The sequence below is a fragment of the Chinchilla lanigera genome, unplaced genomic scaffold (genome assembly GCF_000276665.1).
Source record: "Chinchilla lanigera isolate Chin_1 unplaced genomic scaffold, ChiLan1.0 scaffold00016, whole genome shotgun sequence".
Lineage (NCBI taxonomy): Eukaryota > Metazoa > Chordata > Mammalia > Rodentia > Chinchillidae > Chinchilla > Chinchilla lanigera.
Window position 1 is genome coordinate 11,285,338 of NW_004955417.1, and position 9,764 is coordinate 11,295,101.

Consider the following 9,764-nt stretch of genomic DNA (forward strand, 5'->3'; position numbering starts at 1 on the left):
CGTTGCATGGCATGTATTCCCAGGGGTTTCTCCATGTTTGAATGATTCACACACGTCCGTGGGTGGGCATCTGCAGCCGGTGCATGGTGGGCCAATTGTGTCATTGTTTCTCTGTGTCATGGTAGTTCTCAATTGAGCGGCGGCGGCGGCCGGCCTCAGGGCCAGCGCGCAACAGCGCTTGCCGCCGCGTGGCTCCCTGTGCGCCGGGAGCCCTCCTTCCGCGCGCCTCAGTTGTTCACTTTTAATGAGAATGATACTCTCAAGTGTGAAAGTGCACAAGCGCCAAGGGGGCAGTTGCACGGAATGAGGTCTTCAGTCACATTTATATGATGAACTGGATCTTCTAGGGAAGATCTTTTCCTTCCTCCATTGCCATTGTTCATTTACTAGGAAAAGGGGCTGTGCTGACCTACTTAGAGGGAAGTAGATCCCTTTCTCCCTCCATGGCTGTTTTCCATTTAGTTTGAGACTTGAGATTTTTCTAACCCCCTCACCATGGCTTGGAGTTTGTGTAGACCCTGGGCCTTATCAGCACGCTCAAAGGATGTTGCATTCTCTTAGGTTAAAATTTGAAACCACAAGCTTGTGCTCGCTCTAACTAATGGTTAAGAAAGTTAAAAGAAAAAAATCTTGTCTTTGCTTTTCACATAGCTCCCAGCAGCCTGTCTGCATGCCTGCTTCTCTGAGTTTTTGTCTAGCAGTATGCACAGGTTAGAGTACAAAGGGAACATTGCTAATTAATTATACAAAGAAATGTGTCATTTGGAATAGAAAAGGCAGAGCAAACTGCAGGTCCAAGGAAAAGGAGTTTAAAGGAGGATTTTTCAGGAGGGGGATTTTTGGTTAATTTGAAAGCCAGTTGACTTTCCACTTGGTGTAATGAAACATTGCTTACTCGGCTTCATATGCTTCTATCTCTTTAAAAGCATTTTGAGTGCTGTTTTAACGTCTAAATCCCTGGGCATAGAAGCTGAAACTGATACTAATAAAGGTCACAGTTTTCCTTTTTCCTTTGCATGAATAAAAGTGTGAAAAACATGCTGCGTGTGAGCAAATGAAGTTTTTACTGATTTCTTGGCATTCATATTCCATAGTAGGGGAGCATCAATGGTGGCCTCATTGAGATTATGATAATTTGACAGTTTACCTGCACTAGTTTAGAAATAGCTGTGAAATACAGTATTTTAGTGGTAGCTATTTTAAGGTCGTAAAAAGCAGAATGACAGAATGTTACAAGCAGCTTTTGTTTGGTCATTGCTAACACATCAAATTATCATTAGTTCAACTCAAGCAAGTTGTAGAGTTTAGGCTGGATGGTATAGATTCTTACAATTCGTTTTCATTGGAGCCTTCCTACTACGTAATATGTGCAACTATTATCTAAGCTTATGGTGTCTACAGGTGTGTGTACTTATAGCTGAACTGAGTTTGTTTCCTTTTTTTTTTTGGTCTGTTTGAGACAAAGGACAAGGTCTCACTATAGAGTTCAGGCTGGCCTTAAATTTTCTTGTAGCCCAGGCTGGCCTTGAGCTCAAGCAACCCTCCTGTCTCCACCTCCCAAGGGCTGGGGTTACAGACGTGTACAAACACCGGCTGAGTTTACTTCTCTTTCTCAAAGTTGTGATTTAATTTCATACAGAGGAACTTGGGTTGCACTGAGTTAGATCAACTTACATGTTAGAAATATGATAGATTACATATAAAGTAGAAAAAGAAAGTTGAAAGCATTCTTTTGAAATACTGCTTTTTGACCTTTTAAAAGGAGTTTAATGTTTAAGCATAGGTTTAATATGTGTGGATATTTCCTATTGGAGACAAGGAAAAATTTATGTTTTATCAGCAAAACCTCCATAAAACTAGTGGTAATTATTATCAAAGATATATTATCCCTGTTTCCTAGGTATAGCCATTTATTGGGGTTACAATAGTCGCTGTGGAAATGTGATTTTAAAATTTAATAAACTACCTAGGATAGGAAATGTATTGAGGTGTTTAGAGGTAATATGCATTTCCAAATGTGAGTGAGGGCAGACATTTTTCAAGTTACATTTAAATTGTGTCAAGAAACTTCTATTTGGTTTCTGTGCTGTTGTGTCTGAGTCTTACTTTATGCAGAACTCTCGTTCCCCGTGCTTGGAGGTCTCAGGCAGATTGGAATAGCTGCGGCTCCCTGAATACGCGGCGCAGTTTCCCAGCTCCGTTCTCTCCCACGCCATCTGCCTACCCATTCCTCTCATATTTGCTCCGTTCTCCCGCACCCCTCAGAGACCCCCTCTTTGGAGCCATCCTACCCACTTCACAGCTGATATAACCCTCATGACACTGCATTTTGCGTTACCGTATAATCATACCATTGTTGCAGCTGTTTCTTTTTGTTACCAGCCCTTTAACGTAAGTATGGTATATTAAAGCACTTTATAAACCAGGAGCATGCACATGAAGATGACTTGATAAAATTAAAACAAACACTTGTTATCTTAGGACAAATTTTTTTTCTTTCTAGAGTTAAAGTTTTCCTATGATTTAATATATAGTAAACATGGCAGGTATTCTAAATTACATACATGAGTATAAAGTGGGTGCAATAGAGTATGAATCATGAAGGAAAAACAAAGGACCTTTCCAGTCGATGATAGGCCATGTTAGGGCTGCATAAAACACTTTATACACAAATAAGTGAGTATATGGATAAGTAAATAAGGTTTCTTAAATTAGTATTTACTGTACCTTATGGAGTGCCATGCACAGGAGCAAGTGTTTAGTTGTTTCCTCTCCCACTTTATGGCTTTGTTTGACCCGAGCTGAGGATCCCAGGGTGATTCAGTTTGATTTTCCTTTATATGAAAAGCTGTACTGGTGTTGAGGGACAAGATTTATCTGCACTGTGTATGGTGGAAAGTAGAACTGCATTTCAGTCTCGGTAATTTCTTTTTTAGTGTGTGAGCATACTTCCATTAAAAAAAACAATAATAGCTAACCGTAAATGTCACTCTATATGCCACGTCCTGCTCTAAGTACAGCATTAAGTCCCTGGATTCTCATGTCGTCCCTGTGAGGCAGGTATATTATTATCCTTCACATACGGGGATAGGGAGGTAGGTCTCCGAGTCCGGAAGTCTGGCTCTAGCGTTCACATCCCTGAATCTAAAGCGGCTTCTCGAAGCTCTGTGTCTGAGAGAGCTGTGAGAGGTTTTCGAGCAACGGGCACCTCTAGCAGATTCTGCTGCTTACATTAAGCCCCAGCTCGAAGTCCTTCATCTGTTGCTTATCTAGTTGCTGATTTTCTGAGGCTTCCTTGACACGTTATTTATATGTTGCATCCACCATGCTTATTGAAATATTTCTACGTGCATGCCTGTCCCTTCCTCTGGGGGAAAGGATCCCATATTATTAGTGGCAGGAATTGAACTGAGTCCCAGCATCTCCATTCTCACCAAATTATGATCTAAATAACAGCAAGGTGCTTGCCGTGCAAACCAGCTTTGAGGCAACTTCTGTCTCATTCCAGGGTCCTAGGGTGTGGGAATGAGGTAGCTGCCGCTGTGTTCTGCAGCTTTATGTCACTGCAGAGCACAATGCCTGGCTCACTCACCTGTGTGATGTGGCACCTTCTCGGTAGGCATCGTGGCTGTGGAGTTAGAACAGTGACCAAAGCAGTCTGAAGTTCTTGTCCTCCCCTCGTATACCAGTGTATCGTATACGACAGTGGCAGGTTGTCTGAGTGCCACGAGGAACATGGAGGCAGAGTGACAAGGCCTGGAAGGGTTGGGGGAGTTCAGATTTGGGTCCCTGCTATGAACCTGGCAGGTGCCTCATCAATGCCAGCATGAATGAAGGTGAAAGGTCGGGATAAAAATTGAGTAACCAAGCACCAGCTGTTACGTTGCACTTCCATCCCGAAGGGTAAACGTGTTTAACCCATGCTAAGCTGGCCTCTACAAGTTAGGCCCTGCTAGAAACTTTCAGGTGGGATTCCAGAACTTGCACTTTTACTGCACACAGAACAGCATGGTAGTGTTGAGGTTCCTGTTTGCGAGCATCATGTAGTTAATGAATGTGTTAATATTTTCCCTTGGGAACTACTGAAGAAAGATGGCTCTTGCTCTGGGATGACAGTGAGAAAAAGACTTTTCTGAGCGAATAAATTTGGCGTGCCACCAATGGCGATAGTTGGGACGTCTGCCAAAATGTAGCGCACTAGGTGCTTATTCTCATGTAAGGTCATTCTGGGTCCGAGAGCGGCTATCGTCAGGAGAGCGGCTTTGAAGCTGGTTACTCCGCTGCGTTCTTTGGCTCCTGAGCACAACCGCTAATTAGGACATTATGTATCCGAAGACAGGAGCCCTTTCCAAGACTTCGCCAGTTCTTAGGAAAGGAACTTTGAAAGGAAAGATCGGGGTTGGCTTCCTGGTGCCGGAGTTTGGGGAACAGCCAGCTCGAGTGTGACTGCTTTGGTTAGCCTCCCCCGACGCCTACCTCTCTGCACCTCAGCTCCCGATGGGACTGTACTTAGGTCCCTGGCCGAGCACTGCTCCGGGTGGTTGGGCCGCTTTATCGGTACCTTTGGCCAATTTGGGATCAGGGGCTTTCTTGTCTGTCCTCTTACCATAGCGCCTGACACAGTGCCTGACCTAGGAAGGCTCTCAGTAATCACCCGCTGACAGAGCGTGGGTGCTCAGCAATCGCTTGCTGCGCGCCATCTGCTAGTCATCCGCTTGAGCGTACACTCGGGAGAAAGAGATCCCCCTCCACTCTGCACACATACATTAGCTGCTTCAGGCGGGTCCTGGGAGCTTACAGGAAGTGCTGCAGCCTGAGGAGTGTGGAGCTCATGGAGTGGAGCGCCAAGGATGCCAGGCGCCCGCCAGTTCCTGCCGCACAGGCTGGTCTGTGGGCGTGACAGGAAGGGCGGCTCGCCCCATCTCAGGTTCCAAGCACCCGAACAACAAGCCCACGCCCGGGGTTTCCCTTTGAAAAAGACATCTGTGCCACTTCACTGGTCTGTACCTTGGCTGAGCTGGTCTAACTTCTCATTTGCAAGATCCTTTTCTTGGTTTTCACATGCCTGCAAAAGAAGATCTAGCAAGTTTTTCCTTTTCAAAGTGAGCTTTGGAAATGACAGACTGAACTTGGTCTGTCAAAGGCGCAGAATGTCTTTTCCACTCATTTCCATCTCTTTCTTACTCTTATTTCGTCACTAATCCTCTCCCAAGCAGGTCCAGGGATGCCAAGCATTAGGCTGATTCCTATGGATTTCTACTGCCTCGCAGGAGGAAAAGCCTTTCTACCAGCTTTTCTTTTTTTTGAGACACCATCCTGCTGTGTAGTTCAGACTGGCCTTGAACTTGTGGTGATCCTCCTGCCTCAGCCTCCTGAGTGCTGGGGTTACAGGCATGCACCGCTGCACCTGGCACTTCTGTCCCTTTCCCTTCCCTTCTCTCCCCTCCTCTCCCCTCCCCTTGCTTCCTATCCCTTCCCTTCTTCCTCCTCCTACTCCTCTTCCTCCTCCTACTCCTCTTCCTCTTCCTTTTCCTTCTTCTTCTCCTTCCTTCTTCTTCTTCTTTCCCCTCTCCAGTCCTGAGAATTGATGTCAGAGTCTTGCACATGCTGAATAACCACAACCGCTGAGCTATATCCTCAGCCCTTTTATCTACTTTTGAGACAAATTCTTGTTAAACTGGCCAGGATGGCCTTGAACTTGTGATCATTCTGCTTTAACCGCCCAAGTAGCTGGGATACAGAGTGTATGCCACCGTACCTACCCTCTACTAGCTCTTTAGAGGGAGCAACTTGAATATTTTCTTTGGAAGTGTTTTGAATTGTTTCTTTGGGAGCAATAGTAATTCTAGAGTTACTATTGTTTTCTTTGGAATAAGAAACCCAAAGCTGCCTTTTTATCAAAGCTTATGGCTGGCTTTTAGGTCAATAGAGACCAAACTATGATAAATAGTAACTTCCAAAAATATGACACAGGTGTAGAATAACCTCTTTTTAAAATGTCCCCTTTGCTGAGTGTGGTGGCACACACCTGTAATCCTAGGTACTTGGGAGGCTGAGACAGGACGATCCCATGTTTGAGCCCAGCCTGTGCAATTTAGTAACTTAGTAAGACCCTGTCTCAAAATAAAAAATAAAGGAAGTTGAAGGTGTAGCTCAATGCAAAGGCCCTAAATTCAATCTCCAGTACAGAAAAACAAACAAACAAACAAATGTGTGTGTATACAGTGGGGTGAGGCTGGGGATGTAAGATGTTCAAAGGCCCTGGGTTCAATCCCCAGTACTACCAAAGCAAAACCCAGAACATCTTCTTTAAAGTCCATTCTAAGTAGTGTGTGCCATAGTCCCATTTACCCAAGAGGTTGAGGCAGATGGATCTCAAGTTCAAGGCCAGCCTGGGCAAGAGAGCAAGACCTTATCTCTAACAAACAAAATCAAAGCACAGAAATGTCCCAAAGCCCAAGATAAATAAAATAAGATCAACTTGAGGGGAAAATTGCTGGTGTATGAGCTGTTGATTGCAAAGCTGCATATTGTTTGCATGTCATAAAATATTCTGTTAACTTTGGAAGAAGCTCAGGATCCAACTAGAATGGTAGATTTTCCCATATTGGAGGAGCAGTAGGGTGCAGAGGAGATGTGCTTTAGTTTGGTCACAGTGGGGTGTCCATCCTCTCCAGCCGTGTTACTGATGAGCCACATGACCTTGGGTAGACTGAGTGTCACTTTTCTCATCTGGAAGTTGGATGTAATAATAGTATCTTACAGAATTACTGGGTAGGTTCAGGGGGAAGCCCCGAAGCTCTTGCACCTGTGCATGACACACAGTAACTTTTCACAAAATGGCATCATCACTTGGAACTCTCTCACTGTAAAAATCCCATACGCATCTGTCAGGAACAGATTTCACTTTGTTCTTTTGGTGGTATCTATACCTATTTTATGTCAAGATAATTCTCTCACTGCAGAAATTAAATATAGAACCACATGGTCTCTCTGAAAAACAATTACCTGTCATCTTACATTGAAAAGAAATTAAAAGCTAGAACTATCTCAGCAAGAGTAAGTGAGATTATCCGGAGTGAGTGGGAAATGTCTGAGAGGCCAAGAAGGGAGGCCGCGGGAGGCCTGACGTGGAAGGGTCAGGCAGCAGGAGGGAGCCTAGGAAGGAGGTTTGGGAGTAGCGGGCTGGGGTGTCCCTGAAGCGAAGAGCATTATGTATGCCAGTGAGCAGACAAGTGTCTGTTGGGATACAGAGGGATCGCGGTCTCCGGGCCTTGAGCTTCTCCCTGGGGCAGTTGCTTCCGAAGTCTGCTGCGTGGAACAGGGGAGGGGCTTGCAGGGTGCGAGTCCAAGAGTCCAAGGATCAAAGAGCCCGAGCCAGAAAGGAGCCTGGAGTTGAGACTCTTGGTTTTTGCCTTAATAAGACGGGAGTCACTGTCCCTGTTCCAATGCCGGTGGGGAGGAGCCTGTGGAGAGAGACCATGGAGATGGGTGTGGATCTGTGAGCCCAGGGAGGCAGGAAAGGTAGAAGTCCTCGGAGAGGATCACACTTCCACTGTGCCTTGGGGAGGCGGCCAGCCAGGGTGTGGAAGTGGACAGGTTCGTAGGTGGCCTGCTGAGCTCCCTTCCCACATTTTCTCTGTTCTTGTGAAGTTGGGGGTGGGATATTTTTCAGAAGGGGCAGTGTGTGGGTAGTGGTAGGACAGGAGGTTTGAGGAACAGAGGAAATTTGAAGTCACTGTCGTGAAGTCTGGCAGGGAAAGCTATCGGGAACCTAGAGGAGTTGCTGGGCTGCGCTAGATGCCCTTGCAGTTGAGGACCATGAGTTTTCGGGGCCTCAACCTCAAGGTTAGGGACATTTCTGCAGCCTCCCTTCGAGGCCTGCATGGCTTTAATCTAAGATCCTGAATTACTTAGAAACCAAACATGTTTATGACCACACCACCTGACAACCCCTAAGGCAAGAGGGAAGTAGGCGAATGACACCAGGGCTCAGTCAGATGGACCAGACTAATTTCCATCAGTACTGATAAGGACCGAAGCCCTTATTGTGCCGTGATCTTGCTCCTGTGAAAGTCAGATTCTTTTTTTTGTTTGTTTTTTTGAGACAGGGTCTCGCTATGCAGTTCAGGCTGACCTTGAGCTCATTTCGTAGCCCAGGCTGACCTTGAACTTGCAAGGATCCTCCTGCCTCAGCCTCCCGAGTGCTGGGATTACAGGTGTGCGCCACCATGCCCAGCTAAAGTCAGATTAATTTAACCAAGCAGTTTCCTTAAAACATTCAGAAACTGTTTGATAAGATATTTGTTCTATCAACTGTCTTTGACCCATTTGAATCAAGAGTTGGAATAAAATTAGAATTTTTAAACTCAGGGGCTTGGGGTGACAACGAAAGAGTGGCTGTTCAGTCACTTGTGGAATAATTGGATTGGCAGCATGGGTGAAAATCTTGTAAAATAAAGATGTTCTGCTCCACCTTGGAGATGATCGTCAGAATATCTTAGGACAAACAAGTGATAAGGAGGGAGCGAGTGATCCATCCTTACCTATGACGGGACTGAAGTTCCCAGACTCTAAGACTCCTGCTGTTTTTACACAGAACAAAGGGAATAGGAGTGGTGAGTTATTATTAATTTCTGAATGGTCATAAAGAAGCTCAGAGTAAATTCTGTCAATAACCAGTCAACAACCAGGAGAACATCACGTCTGATACTCACAGGGTACATTCACCCGTGTCTGGGGCAGCTCACAGCTCCAGAGCCCACTGTGGGTCCCTATTAGACCTTTGTTTCTAGTTACTTTTTATTTCCCCAGTCTGTCTTCCTATTTTGGAATCACATACCCCTGAGGTTTTTGATTAAAGAAGTCAAGGCATGAATAAACTTACAAATCAAGACAGTAATATTCTACCCAGGGTCCCTGCACCCAGGCCTTTGCAGGGAGCACAAGCTTGGAGAACCTGGAGGGAAGACCAGGCTAAGCATTAACTTTTAAATTCAGCTCTGCCTAGGGCGCAGTGCCTGGAGCTGGGTCTGAATGGTTAGCATATTTCACGGTGATTTCCTCTTACTTACTTTTCCTACTGGAGATTGAACCCAGGACCTTCCAACTGAGCTGCATTCCCAGCCCTTTTTTAGTTTTTATTTCAAAACAGTCTCGCTAAGTCAGTAAATTGCCCAGGTTGGAACTTGTGATCCTCCTGCCTCATGTTCCCAGAGTGCTGGGATTACAGGTGTGCACCATCATTTGTACTTTTAGAAGTGATAGTGTACTTTCTTCTCCCCCAACAGGCAGACTTTTAAAAAATTAATAGAAGTGGAATTTGAACCTGGAATGTAAAACTGCATCGAGAACAAGGTCCAAGAGAGCCTTCTGTCTATTGATTCACTAGAGGAGGGACAGATAAAGAGGAAACTGTAATGCTTTCAGACATTTCCATCTTCATGCCTGTCAAGTATTATATTTGTGAAGAAATGCGTTGTAATCTCGTTTTAAAATGAGATTGAACAGGAATTAGCACTTCTCTTGGAGAGTGGATTGGATGGTCCCTAGGGCTGTTCAAACACACTCACCTGAGTGGTGTTTTGTGGGTGTGGTATAGGTTGATCGGGGCAGAATAAAGCAGTCCTGGTGGAAGACATCTCCCCAGCTGTCTTCCACTTAGGCAGATTGGACACCTGGCTTTTCAGGATGGTGCGTGGAAGTCACACACACACACACACACACACACACACACACACACACACGCGCGCGCGCGCGCGCTT